The 23,163-nt window shown below is 35.7% G+C and overlaps 1 long non-coding RNA gene across 2 annotated transcripts in view; it reads left to right on the top strand.

Annotated features, from left to right (window-relative positions):
- The first annotated feature begins 978 nt into the window (after positions 1 to 978).
- Positions 979 to 23,163, top strand: part of LOC140333550 (uncharacterized) — a 59,708-nt gene continuing 37,523 nt past the window's right edge. For both annotated transcript variants that reach the window (XR_011921391.1, XR_011921392.1), the window contains exons 1-3: positions 979 to 1,073; positions 1,484 to 1,548; positions 1,799 to 1,898. This is a non-coding gene — a long non-coding RNA (uncharacterized lncRNA). The remainder of the gene's footprint in view (positions 1,074 to 1,483; positions 1,549 to 1,798; positions 1,899 to 23,163) is intronic.

The following is a 23,163-nucleotide window of genomic DNA, read 5'->3' as shown; positions in this document are numbered from 1 at the left end:
GGCATCAGTTCTACTTGGCAGATCAATGAACGACTAATGGGAAACAACCACTTGGGAACAACTGCTGTGCATTCTCATGAAGGAGAGCACAGCAGGGTGTCCCACAGTCATCCCTCCCCTCTGCAAAGAACAGCGTTGTATGTACAATGTTCATTTCTTCATTCGTCACTGGAAACGATCACAAAAGATAACACAAAAGATCTGACTTGTCTCTGACATCTGTACAGGTTTATATTGTGGTCTTTGTTATCTGACGGGGGGTGGAGTGGTGGTGTTTGACCCTTTTTTTCTCCTGGGTGACCATTGTCACTTATTAATATTAAAAATATTGAATAGAAAATGGAGGTAAATCTAAATGTTGAGTTTCTAGAACTGTAGGAGAGTGGGGTTTTATATATATGTAAACTATGGAATTGGAATTTTCAACTTGCATTCTGCTTTTATTATATATTTTAAGGTCACTTGTACAGAAGAAACACCCTGTAAAAGAAAAGATGCTATTCTTTTACCTTTTCGTGTGATGAAACTCAACCAGTTCTTTTTTCCCAACTGCACTAGGTATTCTATAGTTTCCCCTGACATCACACTGTGGATAATTATTGTATGTCACTACAAGGTATATGAGTCACTGCGAGAAAGTACTGCATGTGCTGGGGAGAATGAGTATTCCACCACCTGAAAGGCTGAAAATTTGAAGTGGCATGGTAGAAGTGAAGTGGTACAGTGGTACACTTCTACAGTGGTAGAAGTGAAGTGGTACACAAGGACTGCTGGAAAAGTTGCTGCTTCTTTAACGGGACGTTCCTACTTTACAAGTGACCCAGCTATGAGTGCTAACACTATATATTACACTAATACAAATATCTGATATATCTATTTTCCTTTTTTCCCTTATACCATTTCATATGAGGACTTGGAATAAGACAATGAGGACTAGTATTATAATCAAGTTTTTACAATATGACATTTTTCGTACAGGATTATAATAATCACCAGTGACCACTTTATGACCAGACAGTAACCTGGAAGAGGAGGTGACTAAAGAACTGGGACTTCAATCTTTTACAGTTAATGTAAGTTCCATAAGTAGGGGGTGGGAAGACTTGGTGAACTGTTTACTTGTGGGATAACAGCCTACAGGCAGGACCAGGTTACTGAGATTTTTATCTTGCGTTCTCTGACAACTAATATACACATAATTGTTCCAAGACAGCACGGTACAGTTTGCTTTGCAATGGGATGTCATCAGCAGCATCTGAATGTATACTGGATAAGCCATGACATTTCCAAATAAAAATGTAACTTTAATGTTTTTGTCTAACCACTGTTAACACTAAAAAAGTTGCATTAAAGTTGCTTTATATTAGATCTAATCCTTATATTTATATCTGTGTGCCATACATTTGTACATGCACACAATGAAATATTAAATATATTTATATATTTGTTCCTGGAGAAAATAAATTTGTAATTATTTTTACAGTTGCTGATCGACTCATCAATGACACGCTGAGCTGATTTTCTAAATCCATATCATACAATATCAGAGTATGTAATTTTATTACCCTTTTGGAGCACTTTGTGGTTATTATGAGTCTTCCCCCTTCACTGCGGGAGGCTGTCTCTCCCACTCCTTGTCTCACATCCTATGCCAAGTCTAGTCACACCCGAATATTGATTATTTGTGGTATGGAAGGTAAAAAACCTTGTTTTTTAGTTTTAAATATTGTATATATGGTACAAGTTTAATATATATATGAAATAATAAATCAAATGCTTATCTGTTTTGTATTTTTAGTGCGCTCAATTTATTGATGATCTGTACATAAAAAATCCCTGATGAAGCAGATTACTTCTGCGAAATGCGTCGGATTGTCTAAATTTGTCACAGTATCACAGTAAGTCCAAATATTTGCTTTGTTGCCAACATATTGAGCATTTTTAATTAGGGTATGTTAATATACCCACCATATTGTCTAGGTGGTGCTATTTTGGAGTTTTTTATGTATGCTGATTGAGATCTTTTTTTACATATTTTGTGATACAATAAAAATCTGTTTTTACTAAATTTAGAGTTTATGTGAACTGCCTTTAAAGTTCCATCAATGTGACTGTTTTCTATGTTATCTGTGTGCCATAAACAACTCCTATTTTCATTTTGTTTTGTACTCTTTTTTGCTTTTCTAAGCTGCTGCTTTTCATCAGTCTCTTTCAGCTACTTCCCGCCTGAACACACTCTTCACATCATCAGCTGCATTTTGTTCTGGACATTCTTCCTGATAGTAACAATAGTGGATCATGTCTGCACATTGTAGTCCCCACAAGAAACACATGTTTCTGGTGGTGGCCCCATATGTTTCTATCATGAAAGATTCCTTTTAAATATTCAAATGTGACATTTTGCTTGAGTGACCATTGCACAATAATTCAGTGCTTGTTTGATAGCTGAAAGCCATGCCTCTTGGTCAGCTGACAGAAGTGGAATTTTATTGTGGGCTATACTGCTGCTTTATCAGACAAAAGAGAAATACGTAAGCACTGACACAATTACAATATTTAGTAACCTCTTCTTTCCCAACACTAGAGATTAAATCAGTGTTTACTTTGTAATAGCTAATATTTTGCCTGCCACCCATTCTATCTTGAGAAGATGATACCATTTTCTGCATTAGATTTTCAGTTCAGTTCAGAACTTTTACAGCAGAATCACTTTGACAATATATATATATATATATATATATATATATATATATATATATATATATATCAGATCTGTTCAACTGTATGAAAAGTGGCTTTTTAATGGCATGGTGTACTGCAGGTACAGACAGCTCAGCAGCAACTTGTCCCTGAAAATTCTTGCTAAATATTTTACCTTATGCATTTTAATAAGTAATGCATGCTTTAAAAATAAACTTCTCATAGCATGTGGTATATACCCAGGATACAGTTCTGCCTGGTTAAAGCAAAAAGCTAAGAACCCCCTATTCCTGATAGAGATAACTGAAATGAAAAAATGCTGGTAGGTGGGAGGTTCTCAGATGAATTACCAACTATCATCCTCCTCTGTTCACATGCTAAGATCTTCCTCCATATTCCAGTTTCAGTACTGATACCTGCAAACAATATTAAAGAACCACACCATCAGCATGATTATAATGACAATGTATTGTTCCAGTTCTCTTACATAGACAAAAAAGGCCTGTTATATCTCACTTTCCACTGAAAGAATTTCCACTTCTTAGATAAGTGAGTATCTCATTGTTTATAGACTAATAATAAAATATCACACTGACTAAGAGCACATGAATGACCCCCATAGACAGACAGTGAGTGTGATTCCTGTATAGAAAAGTTTACACATTTCCAGCATTGCAACACTAATTTATAACAGAAACAATATTATTTTTATACTAGGTTCCTCCTGGATATAGGCACCTACCCCAGACTTGCATTCTTGTATTAGGTCAGAAGGTCAGTTATAGGAAGCAGATTCATTGAATCATTCACATGTGTGTAGGAAGTCTGCTACTGAGCATCCTTTAACTGTGTGCAGTGTTCAGGCATGCCTGGACATAGTTCATGGTAAAGTTGGTAGCTTATTGGGGACAATGTAAGTACATAGCTGCATTGTATGCTCTACCAAATACTTATGGCACATGTATTTATATAAATGTCTATTGTATATTTGTCATAACATTGGTCCATTTTTTATCAATATTTACAGCACTCCCACAAATATTATACATTTATTAAATAATGTATCCCATTTATTATTATAGAACAACAGCCTACATGACCAATGGAAGGATGGGTCTTTTTAATTAAAATATTGAGATTGAAGCATGACATATAACTTCATCAAGCTTTAGTAGCATTTATTGTGCCCTAAATAGTCATCCAAATATATCTCCTACACCTACAATACTAAATGGCCACCATGCATTTGTAAAAGTAAATACCTAAATTAAACACAGGGTGTGTGTCCCTTTGTATGTGAACCAGATGATGTTAATTGTTTTTTTTTTTTTTAAGATAGCATTACCCCTGCAACTATCAGCATGATGAGGATCTAAAATACAGTAAAATCTACTTTTTTATCTTCTTAAAGGAACAGTAAACCTAATTTATACCTTGGGACTTTGTATTAATACATGGGCAACATTATAACTTACTGTTAGAACTACAACTATGCACTGCTGGAGTCCTGGGTTTTATTTTTTGACAAATGTCAACTTGTATTGGGAATGTCAGTTTCTTATGGCTTCCACTTAAAGTTTGCTATGTGTATTTAGATTGTAAGTTAATTAGGAAACTGATGATATTGGTTCTTTGTGTGCTTTGCAGTTGGGCATATAATAAAAAATATTATATATTATATATATTTATTTATTATTTATTTATTTAATATTCATATTGATTTATTATTTATTTATTTATTAGATATATTTATTTATTTATTATATATATAAATTGTAATATAGATATCTGAAGGCGAGTCACACACCACCAATCTTAGTAATGCCTAAAAAATAAGATTTTGTAGCCTGAGGGGGCTGGAATTCCTTGATTTCCCTACTGGCTGCTGTGAAAATTATTAGAAGCCCAACACAATTAATTGCACAGTGTTGTCTATGTTTGCTTTCGTAGTATGTCCCTGACAATTGTGTAATAAGTGACATTTGCATCATTATTAATACTGGTATTTGATAATTTACTTTAATAATTATTATTAAAATAGTAGAATAGTGTTCTTGTGGTTAAAAAATGTCACTTAACAGTTTCAGTTGCTGTACAACATGTATTTAAGGCAACTTAAAGCACGTTTTTATTGCATTTGTTTTGTCCATGTATGCATGCTGAAGTGATTTTGCTAAAGTATGGTGCCGCACTGGATTTTATCCATTGACCAATGCCAATATAATTGACAATTATAACCAGCATGTCTGAAAAATTTAAATACTCCATCCTGTGGGAGTTTCTCCATATAAGTTGGTAAAAGCTGTAAACCTTGACTTTAATGCTGAAAAATATGTTTGAATAGAAAACTGTTAACAGTTTCAAGTGACCAAGCTATTTTATGTAGAGATTTAACATAACCATAGTAATTCGGATAGCTCTCTCGATTGCCCCTACATTTTATTGCATAGCAAAGTGTGCTTTGATGGTCAAGCAATTTGTTACTATGTTCCTGCTGATCTCCTTGTTGCTCCTACTACATATAGTACTTACCTGTACTCCCACACAGCCTTCAGTCCCTAGGTACCAGTGCACTCCTATATATCATTTTTTTACTTCAGTGCACTCAGTAACTCCAAGTGTGCTTCCTGTCCACATGTCATCCAGTGATTCTAAAGGGGAGTCCCACTCTATGTGTCATCTAATGTGTTTCTTCGTGTAATCCAGTGTGCCTGCATGACACCTGTGTCTCAATGTAGCCTACTTTATGATCCTGCATAATCTGGATGATCACGCTTTCCGTGGATATAGACCTCTGTCTGTGACACTGTACATAGACAGCAACAAAAACACTTTTTTAGATAAGTAGAGAGAGGTAAACTGGCTTTATTTCTGCCAAACCCCTCATAGAGAGATTTTCTTTCACTTACACTAATACAGTGGTTGTAAAGACATTGGGCCAAGACTGGAGAAGAAAGACTATCACCAGAGTACCTGAGTGATCAAGCAAACCTGGTCTAGGATTGGACACATTTACCTCCTAATAGTAAATGATTTCTGGACCAGATATATTCCAGGATTGATGGATCACCCATGTTCTCCCATGATAGTCCATCTTGTCCAGTTATGAAGAGCTTTAATAGATCAGGCCCATAAAGTGGTGATAAATTGCACCAACAAGCAAAACATACATCCAAGCCTGTAGATAGGGATATGTGCATCACTTTCTGAGAAACTATACATAGCACAGTCAAACTATTCTATTCTTCGTAGCATACCATGAAAAAGAAAGTGTGAATTAGCCCTAGCTACTGAGCCCTAGCTGTTAGTTCCAACCTCAGCTAACTGTGGTGGTAAATGCTTACTCCAGAATTAAAATTAAAGACGTCAATCTCTTTCATTCAGCTTCAAACACTTAGGCCCTGATTTATGAAAGCTCTCCAAGGCTGGAGAGGATACACTTTCATCAGTGAAGCTGGGTGATCTAGCAACCTGGAATGGATCTGGTCCAGGATTCAAAGCATTTGCTAGCAACTAGCAAATGACATTGAAGAAATCCATCCCAGGTTTGTTGGATCACCCAGCTTCACTGGTGAAAGTGTATTTTCTCCAGCCTTGGAGAGCTTTAATAACTCTTAGCCCTAGAGTTAGCTAGGGTTGGGTAAACACTTGTAGCTAGGGCTAGCTAGGGTTAAGGCACACAGCTGGCCCTATTAAAACACAGCTGCATATCTCAGTGTAGGTCATTTATAAGCTTTTATTTCTCCTCTCATATACCAGATTTTTAGCATGTTCCAGATAAACGCTGTAAAATTCTCTTTCATTTTTACACTATTATTCCTCGCCCCTTCCTATTGTCTGTAATTTGTCATTTTTTTTGGCTGACCTCATACAGTCTCTATGCATTGCATCTTAAGTTTCTTCATCAGAAATTGTACAATCAAAATCAAATGTTATTTGGAAAATTACGTCACTTGATCGCCATTTGTTAAATCTGACTTTAGTGAGAAATAGGACGAACATAGAAGGTCCAAGTGGGTGCCTATCTTTTTTCATTACAACATAGATCAGCTTTTCTTTGCCTTTTATACATGGAAGAACCCTTAAAAAACAAACACTTAAAAAACAAAAAAAAAATGATTGGTTTCTTATACTCCTCCATCCCTCAGTCTTTGCTCCACTGTACTTATACTGCTATTTAATAATAAGCTGTACTTTTTGTACCTTTTATATTTGCATAAAGTTTAGTTGAAAGTCTGAATAAGCTAAACAGTTTACAGTTAAAATGGCACTAATTCAAGACTTTTATACACATGTTAAAGCTTCTCCTGAGGTTACTGAAAAAAAAATATTTGAAGCATGTGAAAGCGATAAATTGTTGTTTTATACTGGCTAGTGCTTGCTTTTTTTCCCCACCCTTAGGATTCTCAATAATTCTGCCATGATATTCCACTAAAACTTATCTTTATTGACTATATAGTGTGGCAAATTAGTTTTCCATCCTATGCTGTTATAACAAACAATTCTTGCAAACATTTTCCAATGTGGTGGAAACATATATTAGGTTTAACTGCTTCTAAAAAATGCTCCTCCTATGTGCCATAATATATTTTTTATTTTAAGATGCATCATAATGTTACCCATACAGGGTAGTGTAATAGGTTAATTTCATGGCCCACCTCCTTCTGCTACGTATACTTACTATTCCTACCAGACCCTGATAAACTACCTATATGCCAGCCAGAGCCTGGAAGTATATAGTACTACTGTAATCTAGGAACTGGCCATTCATCAGGCCAGTATGCTGTTATGATAGGAGGTCCTTATTTTTGGGTAAGTTTCAACTCAGACCGGACAATAGCTAGCACATGGCACCAGTATTCAAACATAATGGCAGGGAATGAAATAGTGCTAACTATTAATAATGGACTGGGTGGACTATCTGTGAAAATGTCACTTTCTGCTCATTGAAAGTTTAAGGGGTTGATGTTCTGAAGGAATTAGGGCTGTTTGGCAATGGATATTTCACTTAACATTTTAAATGTGGCCAAAACTAACTTTGCAGGATTATCAAATAAAGCAAATCTAAAAAAAATAGGATATTTGCTTGTACATAATATGATGCTTATAGTCTGCAGAGATCCATCTCATTCACTAAACTAAGTAAATAACCCTTACAAGGGGATAATTCATTTTGCTTTATTATTTAAATCAACCCCATAATGCTAATCTTGTCCCTGTTCCCCCCCCCCCCCCCATCTAAATTGGCCCATTTCTAATATGAAATAAACTGACCATTAATGCTGTGGTATGTGCACTTTATACATATGTAAGATTACATATATGCTAGCTCCTAGGTTCTAATCCCAGCCAAGACATGCAGTTAGGTTGATTGGTTTCCCCTCACAATTGTCCCACTAAATTGTGAGCCCATTGAGGCAAAGTTAGTGATATGATTATAACCTTTAAAAGTGCTGTATAATATGTTGGCACTATATAAATACAAGTAAATTATTATTAAAATAAATTTGTCTTTATATAAATACATAAAATAAATTTGTTTATATTAGTGTACAATCAATAAAAGGTTAAATTGGTCCTTTCACCACAATTTTTAACAATATTAAAAAAGGGTGGCTAAGAAAGGGTGGTAAGAATAAAGATGGATGGCTATGGAGAAACGGTGTGCACCAGAAAGAAGAGGGAAGCGGAGCCAGCGCAGGACTCTCTGGGCTTGGTTTGTGGACAGATCGAGGACTTGTTGGTGGAGGTTAGAGAATTTCTCCTTAAGTTTATTACCTAACTTTAATCAACTGAAGCAAATCCTGTGATTGTTCCTTATTATATGCATCTCATAGATGTTCATCTAGACATCTTACTGTTTAGAAATGTATCTAAGAACATATAGAAGAGGACCCAAACATTGTAGGTGGGTAATACACCCTTTTATTGCTAGTAGGACTGGAACTTTTACACACAAAAAAGTTGGGCACATTAGCCTTTGAATGGAAATTGATTAGTTAAAAAATTGTTGAAAAAGTATTTGCTCTAAGGATGTATAATAGAAAAAATCCAGAGATATCCTGGCAAGCGAGAGGGGGAGTTGGGAAAGTATATTGCTGTCTGTGAATGTTACCAGACTGGAAAGCTTGTGTACTTGTGAACAGGTTGTCTGTGCTGTTCAAGCAGCCATGTCACCAATATAAGTTTCAAAGAAATATGTCATCTATAAAAAAGAGTGTATATATTTGCCTTTTGTCCTGTGATCTTGTGAATGTTGTTCCATTTCTGAAGAATTGCTTTACAAGTATACTGAAAAACACGACATTCCCATTGTGTATCTTCCTAATGGCTCATTGCTTTTTCTCGCTAAACTCTTCATCTATACTGTGTCTTGTAGGTACAGCTGGAGGAATCATTCAGCCCTGGAAAGACTCGAGATTGACACTTCTCCAGGTATCATTTATCCATCAAAATCTTTTTAACTGCTTTAGAAATCCATCCAGTTGGCTACTCCCTAGTGCATAACAAACTGCTATTGTTCATCTTGGAGCAGCAAACCGCACTACAGGTAACACATTAGTATGTTGTTGCAGATGTGGTGCTTTTCTTCCAAGGGCAACCACTCAGCAAAAAGGGGGGTTGTTGCTTTCTGGAACTGCACTGCGATCCACTGCAGCTGCATGCACAAAACGGTTCCCAATCACTCCCATTCACTTCAGTAGGAGCATTCGACACTGTAGTTGAGCCTAAAACAGAAAACTGCAGTCAACCATGGGTCTAAAATGGCCCTTTGAGGCATGATTCTTCAGCAACAGAGCTGAATTTGACAGTGTGGGCAGCAGGAAAGGTAATTATTTACACTCTCTTTTATATGTAAGGTTTATATATAATTCTTGCTTCCAACAAATATAATGAAAAAACATACTTTATGAACATTCAAAAAGGTAGGATGAGTTTGCAAATACTTTATATAAAAGATGCTTAAAAAAGTATTTTCTAGATTGCTATGTAACCATGTCAGTTCCTCTGCGTGTGGCCTGTGTTTATCTTCTCTGGTAGAACTTAAGAAAGAATTTACAAAAAGAAGATTTGCAGATATGGCACTGTTAAGTAAACTTCTTAATTTGTGTTACTGCCAAGGGTTTTTTACGAGCATGTCTGCCTTTGGCAGTGAATTAAAACACAAAAAAAATGATACTTATCACAAACTAACAAGAAAAGCTTCTGATGGCAATCAGATAAAAAAATAATATTTAGTATTTTAGATTATAAAATTAAATATATTATAAAATGTATATTATAAAATATTTAGTATTTTATATTATATAGTATTATACCTTTGTTACAGTACCTACAATAATCCACTGCTTGTTAAAAAGAATGTTTCACTTCCGTTCCAAATCTATAAACAAGGTTTTATTTCTCACTGAAAGATAGTAAGAAGGCTGTACACATAATTCTTTATTGCCCTCAGCCAATGGTGTATTAAAAAATGCTAACTTATATCTTTATTGCGATGTATGCGACAAAGTCATATTTGGCTGTTATTTTTTAAATGTAGAAAAAGTATGTAGCCTCATAAAACAGTGGAGTTGCCCCTTTAGTCAATTGGTAAATCACACAAAGCACAGCAGATGGTCTGATGTAGTGCCGAGCACATTATAGTGCATACCTTCTGAATGTTTACCTCTCCTGGATCTTAGTTATTTATTTTGCAGAGATTGTTCAGATGGTACTTGTTTTAATGTAATCATCATAAGTTTTTCTTACCTCTTCCCTTCTTAAATGACCTGTAATTTGCTCCCCTGAGACTGGTCATTTCTCTTCTGTGGAATGACTTGCCCTTCTTTTCCTCTTTGCTTCCCATACATAGTACATGTATATCTAACCACAAGTTGTGTTTGGTCAACGGTGAAAAATTCAGATGAAGTAGAACAAGTATGAGGATCCATAGCTTAGAAAGATTTATTGTAGATATGGCTATTGATAGTCTTTAATTATTTATTAATTATTTACAGCATAGTTCAAGGGACGTTAGGTGTTATTGAACAGAATGCTTAATGAAAAAGATCGAATGTGTGTCAGTAGCTCTTAGATCAAACCTGTGCCATGGATCTTGAATATTTTTCTGCAACAACCCAAACATTTGTTGATACACACCCTGTTAGTTAGGTCACCATCTAAATTCAGAAACATGCTGGGAAATAAAAAACTATTGGAACAAGCCATTGGAGGTACTCTTCTTCCGCTAACCTTTCTGATTGAGAGGTGGGTCTTTTCATTATTGTTTTTATCTGAAATATCATCTTGGACCAACAAGCACTTTTTTTAGATATTTTTTTTATTTGGACACAAATTACACTATGGAAAATAAATAAGTTTGCTAACATCTGCTTTTAGCACTCCCCGGGCCTTCAACCCAAGAATAATGGGAAATACAGCAGAAAATTTGGAAATTCCACAGCACCCAATAACCCCGCAGGCTCCATTATGTACTTGTTTACATCTTACAATTTACAAGCATACAACATCACGTAGCCCAAGTACACTTACAGGCTACATCATGTATCATCATGACACATCCTGATTTTACTCAACACATTACATTATGTTCAATGTTTCATTTATTAACAGAACAACCCCAACACACCTAGAACACACCACTATTCACTTCAATACCCCCACCCCCCCATAATTATGATGCACTCAGCTCTTGTTTAGGGTGCAATTATTTGTATGCCTTTTTTTAAATCTCATTTTTATTCATGGCAACCAAAAAGATAACATATCCTTCAATAGAACTTAAAAAAACAAAAGATGGCCAGCAATCATAAATACATTTCTTACATAAATATTTCTAAAATATAATAGGTAAGGCTACAAAGAAGCCACTGGAATTACAAAATACTGTTTTAAATAAGTATATTAAAGGGGGGAGGATTGGTAAAGATATGATAACCTAAGTTAGTAGTGTAAAGCTGGCTTTCTATCAGTTGTTTTGTGTGCAAGAAACTGAAATCAGTACATTGCAAATAAAGGGATGTACCTTTTTACTGCACGCCTTTCAGTAGTGGGGAATGCTTTAAGAGAGGTTCCACCAAAACATAAGGGTCCCCAATAGCACCCCAACAAATAAAAAAATCTGGTAAATTTGAAAATTCAAAACAAGAAGAAATATTTACTGCTGTATATGGTGTGGAAATGACCTTTATCCGTGGTTTCAGCACCACGGATAGCATTTGTCAGCAAGTGCATGAATGAAGCCTTGGTATTTAAAAAAAGATTCACCCAAAACTTTTTCACTAAGATTTGCTCAAAGGAAAAAATACTGCTCTAACAAGATTACAAATAACATGAATAACACAACAGATATTACATAATACATATAAGAATTCTGCCAAAAAAGCACAACATTGGCATATGTAGAAAGCTGTGACAGAGTGGAGGGCATTGAAACCCACCGCCCCAATAGGGGACACTAAAACTTTGGCCAGACTATATTTTCTGTATCCTGCTATTCCCACTTTTGATGATCCCCTACCCAAAGCCCACAAATAACACTTGGTTGCTTTGCCACTGAGCCTGATTGCCCCTGAAAATGCAACAAAGTCTTTTTATACAAGAGATAAATCACATTCAGTTATTACAAATGTTGTGCATCACAGAGGCCTAAGATACATTTTACCTGGCTCTATGGATCATGTTCTAGCCTTTAAGGGATTTATTTGTAAGTTGCCAATCAAATACATAAAAATTAAATTACATTACTGAATAAATATGCATCACACTATACAAATAAATGTCATTTTTGACATTTAGGAGTGTGTATACAATATACATTTGTAACTTACAAGGAAGGATAATTTTAGTAAATATTTTAAATATCATTACCCACATCTTCACTATTGTAATAGTTGACACTTAAAAAACGTCATATCCAGCAATAGGGGTGAATCTTAAGGAATTTTTCGGTATGAAGTCAGATGAACAGATAAACTTTCCCCTATGTCTTATGAGTAGGACAGGGTGTAAATAAATATTGGTTAAAGGTGATCTGTAATGCATGGTATAAGTATTCATTTTAAACTGTGTAACATCATGTAAAAACATTTTCTGCTACTTTTATAATTTCACACAGTATCATATTTCATTATATATATGCTATGTACATATTTATAGAAATTTATTTATTTGTCAAACCGTGTAGTTAACAGTTAGTAAGAGAAATAACTAACTTTCTATCCTTTTTATGGCTCATGATTTTGTGATTTATTGAAATCTAATAACCTTATTGAGGTGAATCCCTTTGCATATGACTGAATAATCTGATTAAAATTATGGATTGGTATTCCCCACTTCCTGATTTGTATGAATATGTAAATGACTTGATAAGGAAGTAGTATACTTCCTTATAGGATAGATAACATTACATTACAAATGCTAAGCATTGTTTGGAATATCGACAAACACAATATTTGCAGTTCAGTTATTGTTGTGCACAGTCCCTAAAACAACAGCTTAATACCAAAAAATGTAAAACAGTGATAAGTGCAATGTGTGAGCATAGATTACAAATAGAGAAATAAATGTGCAAGATCATTTGGATGTTTCCCAACCAGGGGCTCCCTATTACAAGTCTCTCAAACCTTACATTATTTGGTATTTATTTTTGTTCAATGGACCTCACACCGATAGTTTTTTTTTCTTTTGATAAATTGGTCCCAACTTTCCTTTGTAATTGGTTTGAGAATAGTAAGCATAATGCGTTCTACCAGCTACTATCCAGTGATCCTTTTTGTGCTGTCATAATAACCAGCATCTATTTTTTTTGTATCCAAAATTCTGGAACCTCCCTACTGTGTACATATTTTGTTTTAATCTTTTTTTTTTCATGCCTACGCATGTTATCATCTTCTGGTTCCAGGCTAGTTGGGGTAGGGGCTACAGATAAATGTGTACATCTAATAGCTCACTTTTGATCCTTACTACTGTTAAGCCTTTGGAGATTTTGAAGTGTCCTCACATGAAGGTTATGATGTTGTGTATCTGCAAAGAGAACTCCACTAAAACAATCCAATCCACTGTTAAGATTCCACAAAGACTAGTCACATGACCAATAGCCTCTGCCCCATAGATCAGCAAAACTAAGCCTTTTACATCGAGCAATGCAGAAAAAGGGGGATTTTAGCATAACAATGCTGCAGGGCCCATCTTTAAAATGTACCTGTTTTTTTACCCTGCAGGAACAAAGCACAGATTCACTTAAAGCCAATAAGAAGGGTAGGAAGATATTTTTAATTTGTACCCAACAGGATCATAATTTATTTTGAAGTAAAATGTGACAATAGATGGTGGTTTAACATACCTGCTTTTGTGCATTGATGTTCCATTTAGGCAACTGATTTGCATTTCAGCAAGCTGCAGGTCATAGTAACAAACTATTATGTGTTACTGTGCATTGCATTCCTAAAAAATGGCATCAGGAATTTGTGCATAACATACAATAAAAACCTGTCTCCCTACTTCTTATTGTCTTTAAAGTTATCTTATCTGCCTTGGTCCCAAAGTACAGCCAGCTGTGGGAGAAAACAAAAACATAACATAACACATTAGTGCTAAAATTAGCCATACTGCAAGTTTAGATCATATCCTGGTTAAGGAAAACTGTACAAAAAAGCATTTTTTTTTTTATTTGCAAACAGTCATTACATTTATCAGTGCATTATTCTGGTTTGTTTACATGGTGATTTGAGGCTTAGCTTCTTTCTTCTGAGCGTCAAAAGAACATTTTACTCTACCAAGCAGTACAGCACACTTTTGCCCAGCTGAACCTCTAAAAATTGAAACTGATCTGCTTAACCCCTTGAGTTCTCCTGTTGTGCCTAGAAGTATGAATGTTGTGGTGTAAACAAATTTTGTCTATAGTTCCACTTCAACTCAACACGTTAACACATGACATAACGTGCATTAAAGGTGTAATCCTCCATAGTTTTAAAGTTGCAAACCACAATCAGCAAATTTATTTGGTTATTTCTCATGTGAAAGGCCAGTGAAAAAAACATTTATTCCCCAGTGTTTTTCAATAGATTCATGAAAGGTAGAATACCCAAATATTTAAGAGTCTAGCTGCAAAAGTCTTGTTCAGTACACTCCTGTACTGTTGGGGCGGCACAAATACTGCACAGAAATGATGGTATATGAGCATTGTAAGCATTGATGAGAAATAAAACCTGCTAAAGCTGACCCAAATCTAAATTGTCAGTTTTAGATGAAGTTGACCTTAAAAAAAGAAGCATGCTGAATCATGTATTATTTACTATAAGTTTGCATTTAACCTATTCTTCATTGTTTTATACTGTAATTTGACAGATATAAAGATAATTCAGATTCTGTTTCTAAATTCTAATTAAATTATCACATTTGTATATTTAACTTATACTAAAATAAACCTACTAGGTCCCCTGCAAAAAAAAAATATAATAATTGCTTGGTTGGATGATTTTCAAAGCATAACTGAAATGTCTGTAGTGTAGAAATAAGACAAGAAATCTTTTGTGTAACTCAATGGGTGGCTGGGAGCATAAAAGTTTTATATGAGTCCTCCATTTCACGTTTCATTAGTTGGAAGTAAAATATCTGACTATTGAAAAAGTGTTTTTATATAAAAAGGATGTGCTCCAGTTTAAGTCATTGGTACACTAAACCCATTGACTTTCTCAAATCATTTCAATGAAATGTCAGTCATTCGGTATAGTACATGTATCTAAATAATGGCTGCAGAAAAAAATCCACCTCTAGGGTGGATTTAAGTATGCAATGGATGGTGCCAGGAGGAAGCAAGGGATGGCAGGTGATCAGATAACCTCTAGGGTGGGCTCAATCAGAATAAGATGCAGGGACCTTGGATTATGCCAAGGAAGGGCAAGTCCAAGTGACAAGGCCAAGGGTCATAATCGAAAAGATAAAGATCTGAGCTGAAAATCCAAGGAGGTCAGTGAATTTGTGGGGAACATACAATAACATGCATGGGAGGTCAATCAGCCAGACAGATAATCCAAAGAAGGGAGTGTTTGCCTTAAGGAGGTCAGACAGTGGTTGTTCCAGGCAGCAAACAAGGTGGTCAAACTATATTGAGATCAGTAAGTGAACATCAGGAACAAAAACACAACCTGGCAATTAGTAAACATTATGCTATCATAGACAATATGGCCATGTTCCAGGGCAACCTTTATACAGGCTCTGGCTAATCAAAGGTTGGAAGGTGAAGAGTCAGACAGGAATAAGGCAGCTGCCCCAGTGGCAGAGATCCATCAGAGAGTATCTAGGGGCAGGAGATATGCAGGAGCTTTTGTTTTCCCAGCCTGATAGGGTGAGAGTATTGAGAAGCCAGACACCAGGGTGGAGTGATGGATATACATTAATTGTAGACTTCAAATGAGAAAAAAAATTGGTCCCCTGCACATAAGCCTGTTAATCTTCTTGATGATTGAGTACCCCCCTGTGAATTTTGGACCCAACTTTGCAGAAGTATCACAGGGATAGAAAGTGAGGAAAAATCAAAAGTCTACTCGAAAGCTAAAAAAAATGTGGTTTGGACTGAAAGCAATAGCACAGTATTCCACCAAATGTATTGGATTTAAGATATAACAATTCCTTCTTGATGGTTGTGTAATCCCTATATGTATAATCCAAACAAAAAATTTCAAAATCAGAATTTATCCAAAACAAAGTAAAATCCATCTTTTTCCAGCGTTAAAAGTTCACTCAGAGTGTAACATCAACATAATCCAATTCTAATAAAATATTCACCAATGAAAAAGCCAGTACACATGAAGTTAAAGAAAAAATTGTATAGTCTTGTTTAATGAACCACTCACAACCTCTTAAAACAGTGTTTTGAGAAAGAAAAAATGTCAGTGAAGAACATTTAACTAATTTAAATTCTCAAAAGAACCAAATGCACAAAGATGCAAGAAATGTGAACTGAAACTCCTGGAATACAAAAAAAAGGAATAAAAAAGAAAAGAAACTAGAAAGGAGAAAGGTAAAAGCTTCACAGCAACACAATTACCATACGTAATCGAGAAAAGAATAACAGAAAGAGAGACAAGCACAGTTCAGTTTACAACCTAAAAACCAAGGTTGCTTTTATTTAATACAGAATACAACCATGCATAGAAATCAAAGAGCAATTATGGGTTTTCTATTAACAGAGCACAGAAAAAGCCCTTTACCTCCACAGGGAGGCAAGGGGATAAAATCACTCCTCTAAATAATTCAGTCACGTGTGTAAATGTGAACTTGGTCTTTGAGTGCTAAAAAACAACATTTATTCAATTAGTTTAGTTATGATACATTTTATATATAAATTAAACTTCTAGATAGATTTAAAGATTGGAAAAATATTTTTTCAACTTTACAAAAAGAAATCGATGACCTATCCTTATCTTGATTTTCTTCTAAATGATTTATTAACATATGTTGGTGCTCTGCATATCAAATTATTGTGTAGAAACCAGCCGTCTTACAGTTGATTGATGTATTTGACTTTAATAAAGAGTGCTACTCACTGACTTCCTATGACTAGGCAACCAATCAGCATCAATGCCAGACACAAGCCCCGCCATGTTGCTGTACTGGAATGGAGGTCAGAACTACAGCCAAGTAGGCTAAGAATTGCTGTCAGTTTAGCATAGTATCTGTATAATAGATTCATGAGTATAGGGAGATTGGGAAAGTGTTTGGGAAAGTGTCAAAAATCTGCTTTAAGATGTTTTTTTGGGTTTAAAGCTAAACTCCATACAGAGATCTAAAATCACAGTTGAAATGGATATAAATTCCAGATGTATACATAGGCTTGCCCCACAAGCCAGGTGACCAGACTGTACTTTGCTGCAGTAAAGTAACATATGGAAATACCCGCCTCAATTACCCGCCTCTACTCTCACCTAACTTGAGCCTGTTCCATGTGAGAACAGCCTCACATACTGCCCCTTCTCCCATACAGAGGGCTTCTGTACAGGGGATTGCAAGATACTGAATTTAGGTCAAATTTAGTATTTATACTAGCTGCATTTAAAGTTTTTTTAAAAATAGATGCTTTTACACAATTTACACAATTTCTTAATCAATTTATTTATTATTTTAAAAAAGTATGAATCCTGATCAAAAGTTGTGCAAATTGTGCGTTGAGGGTTCAAGCAGTAAACGAAGTGAAAACATTGTCAGCTGTGGGCCTGTGTTACATTTAGTTTGAACAAAATCTATTGCTTTCTTTTACTTCGCATTTATTTAAAATAATTCCATTTATGGTTTACTTTTTATTCATTACTAGCATTATTTTTGCTTTTCTGTGGTATTTTGTACATGAGCCTGATTAATATCTTGTTTCCCCCACTCTTTTCAAGAAACTGTTACTTATCAGCAATACCACTTGCTGGCCAGCTTCATTGGTTATGCCAGGAAAAAAGGAGGGTTACTTTCCACAAAGCATAAAGTTGTTTCCCTTTGCTGTACTCGCACTATTTACAGGAAACCATAGTCTTCAAAAACACAATATTTGTTTTATAGTAAAGCTTACCTGAAGGTGATGAGCATGCGACCTCACACATGTTTGCTGCTCTATATTGTATTTATTAATTTGATTTAATAGATTCAAAAGCTTTCCTTGCTTTTACATTACCATCTCCAAACAGGCTTGACATGGGGGAACGGAGTGAGGGCTAAATTAATAAAGGGTTAAATTTAAGTTGTATTAAAGGGAGTCAAGGTGAGGTAGTAGTAGGGTGGGTAAAAGAGGGGTTATGGGGGAAGAGAGGAAGGGGTGGGCAATCGTTAGTGGGGCAGGGTGTACAAAAGTTTACCACCCGTCCCATTTGTTGGGGGGATGGTATGTTGTGGGAAGTTTTGGGCAACAAGGTCCTGAAGGAATTGTAACTTTTAGGGGTAAGTAGGGGTAAGAGAATCATCTATGGTATGAAACTGGTGGTTGATAATGAAACTTTAGGAAATCATGTAAATTGCAGAACCACCTACACTTTATCATCAGAGGGCAATACCTTGGCTTCATTAAAGTGACTTGCTCTTGGATTCCAATAAGATCTAATGTGAACATATGTGACATATGTGACAAATCCACATAACATTTAATGGCAGAAAAGAGCAATTTTAGCAGCATCAACTCCATGATATATAACACTGCCTAATATTTTATGATACACCACATTCTGGGTGGATTTCTCAACATTGTTCATAGATTAGGGCATAATGTAGACTAGTGTCAATGATAGCACAGTACTAGAGCTACAGAGCTGTTGAGGTTTCTTAGTTGGGCATGTTTGTGTGAATAATTGGACATGCGCCTGACAAATGTTTCCTGATTAATCCTAAAAACCTAGCTGAAATATGAAATCAGTATACCCTGACTGAAATCTAATTGGCCTTTTCCCTCTACCATGCTAATAGCAAACATTTTGTTTCTCAGCAATGTGTAGGTGCTTGCAGTAGGGAAAAAATGCCCTCCCATGCCTCTACAAATGTAGGTAGGTAACAAAAAAAATTAAACATGTTCAAAACATGGCTGCAGCTTAGAGAGAATAATATTTATATACTAGTCTAGGTTGGCACACAATCTACATTAACTGAGTTGCATTAAGTTTGTTGACTGAAGAAGAACGTACAAATTTGTCAAAGATGTCATCATAGACTGAACTTTTGCCCCACATTGGTGGTGTTTTGCGTAATAGGGAAAAAAACCCACATTGGTGCCATAAGGGCAAAGTAATTTGGTATTGTTAGGCCCACAACAAAAAGCCCCACGTTGGTGTTGTTGGACTGCAATAATAGGCCCCATATTTGTGTTGTTAGGCCACATTTATAACAATAAACTTTCCCTATCTGCCTACACTTTTCTGTCTGTCCTTCTTTTCTTCTTACTGCTTTTTTCCTGTTTCCCGTTCTCTGCCTACAAATTTCAGCCGGGCTTCAATTGGTCATCTACAACTTTGTACAACTTTTTCTGCCACTCAATTTCCTCATTTTATTTCATCCATCTATTCATTTTACATTCATCTTTAATTCAATCCAATGCCATTGTCCTGACACTGGCAAATGCACACACGTTGACTGGTGGTAGTCCGCTGACGGCAACTGTGACACAGTGACAGGGACCCTCAGGAGTTTCCTTTGGTTTTCCAGCAGACCAGTCTGAGCTTGGGTCCATTTCATACCAGCTTACTGTTTTTAGTATATTAACAGTTGGAAAAGAAAACACATTAGGTACTTCTTCCTATTGCACTAAAACTGGCAACATTTTATCACATTATATCAATAATAGAGTGCTATAGAGTAAATTGATCTATTGTCCTGGATCCTGTAGGACAGTCTTAGGATTTGGAACATTGTTCTGCAGTGTTTGCCTCCTGTATGCTGTCCTGCAGGATGCCAGAGCACTCACTTGTACTTGCAGGATGCCACTTTTCATAGTGGCAGCAGGATGCTAAAAAACTTTGTGTATTCAGGCACATAGCACTGGTATGCTGAACTGTTGGGCAAAAAAAAGGTAGAACAGCAGTATGGAAACTAGCTATTAGATAAGTAGTTAATGCCTATTTTTGTTCCCAAAAACACAATCTACAGATACTAACTATATGGCTTATTTTATTCCATATGTCTCCAATGATGGGGCTTATATTAGTTCCCCTGAGGTGGTGTCAGTGGAAATAAAATAAACGGCATCATTATTGTCAGTGGATAAAAAAAATGGTTCTTCATGAAACCAGTGGAATAAAATGAGTCCAATCATTGGCATTAATTCTTGCTCTTACACAAATGTTTGGGCCTATTTTTTCTCTTTGACAAACACGATAGGGCAAGTTGTATTCCACTGACATTTATGATGAAGCTTTTTTTATTCACTAACACAAATTAAGGAACGTACACCAACTGACACTAGCCAAGAGAGGCTTATTGGATACCACTGGCACCAAGGATGAGGGGGGGTTTTACTGCACCTTTCTCTTTAAATTACCCCAGGCACTATTGTGTCTTAAACATAGAAAAATCCAGCATTACAAACTCTATCCCCTAAAGCCACAACCACTTCATTAGCTGCACTGACACATAGACGTGCCTCCATCTGAGCATACATTTTTTTCTTCCAAAGTCTTTCAAGTCATTCTTTCAATTATTTTAAAATGTCAGAAGCAATGTGGTTAGCTGGCAACTTCTGAGTTTACATAAATTCACATATTCTGAAAACATAGCTCCTTGCTGCTTTTAACAACTGTACGACCCTAGACAGTGGAATGTGTTCTTGGCATCAATGCAGTTACTTCCGAATAGTTACGTGAGCTCACTCAGACAGGTCTCATCCGTTTATCTGCATGTACGTATTAGAGCATCTGACTTGTGTCAGTGTTCTTTCAGACACTGAGAGTCATAGCACTCCTAGATATTTTTTCTTTACTGTAAATTAGGGTCAACATTTGTTAACCCGAAAAAAAAACACACTCTAATTCTGAAAGTGAAATTGTGAAACTAACAAATGAACCCTGTGCCCCATTTGTATCTACTTGCACGTATACAGCTTATTATGTTGTTGTTTTTGTGATGCTCTATTTAAGTGTTTCCCAGGCTGTCCCACAGGGACCACAAATAGGTCATGTTTCCTAGATCTCCTAACCAAATCACATCAGATGATAAAACATTTGTTATAATATATTGTCACTTTTTTATTAAACTTGTATTCATTCTTTAAAAGTTGGTAAGCATGCTTGGTTAGTGGTTAGAAAACACTAAACAACCTAAAGTGAACTTGTCATGACAAACATATGTGCTGTAACTGCAAACTTTATAAAAGACCATTGAGCACTGACCAAGATTCAGTATGCAGATCAAATGCCTGTGGTTAAATGTATGGCAGATGGTTTTGGTAGAAATTGTTTTTTATTTTTTTACCTTTTTATGTTTTACTATTTTATTTTTTTAATAGCTTGTTTAGATCCATTATCAGATATTAGTTTAAATAAAGCCATAGATTGATTTATTTTATTCTATGAGAATACTCACAAAAAAGGAGTTGGAGTCAGTGGTATGCCATATTCAGTAAGTGATATAATCTAATATCATATAAAATCATTAGGCAATGTGACAAATGGAAATGAGAACAATGTTTTTTGTGCATTTATATGATCTGTTATTATTACAATAATCAGCACTTTAAAGGAAAAGAAACACAAGTCTAGCAATCAAAGTTTAAGTCAGGCTAGCCTTTACTAACCATCTTTTTAACAGGAAACAGCTAGTGAGGGCTATTCTTCTAGAAGACATGCAGAACAATGAAACACAATTTCTAATTGAATGAAAAAGGCCTTAAATCCCCATTCCCGTCTTTATTGCTGACTATGCCCACTTTATATTTTCTTTCCCTTCCTATCTAGGTAACAGATATAAATGATGGACAATCTTTTCAGTGATGTCCACATTCAAAATGTAACATAGATTTGAAGCCTTCCATTCTCTATCCAAAGAAAAAGTTTGGTTGTATTAGGGTTTTTAAAGAAAAACTAAAACTTACTTACAAAAAATGATGATCAAGCAGGTAATTGATTATTATTCAGCGATAAAATAATGTTACCTGATCATTTTTTTTTAAACTCTTAGACTCTACTATGCCTGTTTAGTTTCATCCTCTTCCTTTTTTGCTTCACATAATTGTTTTGATCTTCAGCCATCATGATTGGCAGGGATGACGTAAATCCTACATGCCTGCAGTCTCAGCAGCTGCAGGGGAAGTGGGCGTGCACCGATGTTAAAGTTGCAAATTTAAGAGCATTTACAAGATGGAAGAGGATGGATTAAGGAAAGAAGCTATTCAGCTTGGTCTGACAGGGGCACTGCATGAGAGATAGTTTGAAAAAACTACATTAATGCTGCTTTGCACAATAATATGTATTAAAGTAAAAGGCCAAACCTGCTACTACACTTTATACCAACTGCACAGAAGTGTTGCATCTTCCCACAGTCCACTTTTAATCAACCTCTTTCCTGCCACATAGTTCAACAAGAGGTTGATTGGCTTTATTTAATCTATCTCTTAAAAGCTGTGGTGTGAGGCAGAATCTAATAAATTTCTCAAAGTTTAATAGAATACATTTCTGTATCCTGCTATCCAAATTTCTGTATCCTTCTGTATTTTCATGTAAATATCAACATAAATAGTGAAAACACTGTTTGACACACTTTATACCTAAAGACTCTGAAAAGGGTCTGTTGAAGTTTACCGTGGACAAGGGGAAAAAGTAGAGTGTCATTATATCTCCATATCATGGTATGGTATTTCCTGGCCCAACATTCTAAAGACACTCAAACCAAGGGTCCCCAAGAGGAAGGAGACCAGTGGTGGTCCATGGCTTTGGCTGGTGCACCCCCTAGCGGGGTCAGGAGAAGGACCCTGCTTGGGGGGGTGGACCAGCCAGGGCA

Source organism: Pyxicephalus adspersus, chromosome 6, assembly GCF_032062135.1.
Source record: "Pyxicephalus adspersus chromosome 6, UCB_Pads_2.0, whole genome shotgun sequence".
Lineage (NCBI taxonomy): Eukaryota > Metazoa > Chordata > Amphibia > Anura > Pyxicephalidae > Pyxicephalus > Pyxicephalus adspersus.
This window is presented reverse-complemented; position numbering and strand designations above follow the sequence as displayed.